A 1,012-nucleotide genomic window follows, 5' to 3' on the forward strand; every position below is an offset into this window, starting at 1 on the left:
TAGTCGTATGAGGACATAACAAAGATAAGTACTTGCAACCACACTCTTATTTTGTCCATGCTATTTATTTGATCATAAGTACACTGGGATCCTAACTGCTGCCTTGCTGGTTGTCAGAATATCCTCTCTTCTCTGTCGTTCATTTGCCCATGAAACATTATCTCTGTGTTCTGTGCTCACAACAAGCGGAGCAATAATTGCGCCCCCGGGTGTCTGAGATAAGAACTCATCCTAAATGAAAAATAGGAAGGGACATCTTGACAAACGCATAATAAATGGGAGCAAAGCTGGAGCTTTGTAGTTGCACAGTGGCTCTTGAAAAGCCAACAATGAGTCATACATTTGAGAAGTTTTGCTTCACTTACAGCACAATTGCGTTACTACAACTCCTCGTACATGAATTCCTCTTGTCGTTTTGGAATAAATCAGTGCTGATCCATAAGGTCATCATCCAAATACTGCACACTGGTGTCGGATCAAATTAGGTCGTTGAGAGGCAATGCAATTAAACTGCAATTTGACTTTGAGTGTTTACTTCTCCCAAGGCTCTCCCAAAGATTGACAGAACAGGGACTGGAAGCCTTTCTTCTGTCTTTTCTATCAGAGCGGAGAGAGACTTCCCCCTTTTCAAAGTCTGTTGCCGTGTGAATAATGCATTTGTCCGTGTTTTTAGTTCAGTGGTTTGGCTTCAATAGGCTTTCTGAACCATCAAAACCTAGAGGGAGAGGAGGTCACTTGCTGTTGCAGGGAAAGTGACACCACGTTACCCCCGAGCTGGTTCCCAAAATGTTACTCCAGGAACACCCGGCGCTGTTGCAGCACTGCTATTATCCATCCCAATGTTTTTACCCTCACCCTTTTTGTTTTTCCTCCCCCGTACTTCTTCTTCTCTGCTGTTCATTCCCTCACTCTTCCCTCGCCTCACATCTCTCCTCCCTGTGACTAAAGGCAGCCCACTCCTCTGCAGTGGCTGCCTCCCTCCCTGATTTGCTCGCTGCTCCGCGGATACGTC

Source organism: Notothenia coriiceps, unplaced genomic scaffold (assembly GCF_000735185.1).
Source record: "Notothenia coriiceps isolate Sejong01 unplaced genomic scaffold, NC01 NC01_scaffold00003275, whole genome shotgun sequence".
NCBI classification, from domain to species: domain Eukaryota; kingdom Metazoa; phylum Chordata; class Actinopteri; order Perciformes; family Nototheniidae; genus Notothenia; species Notothenia coriiceps.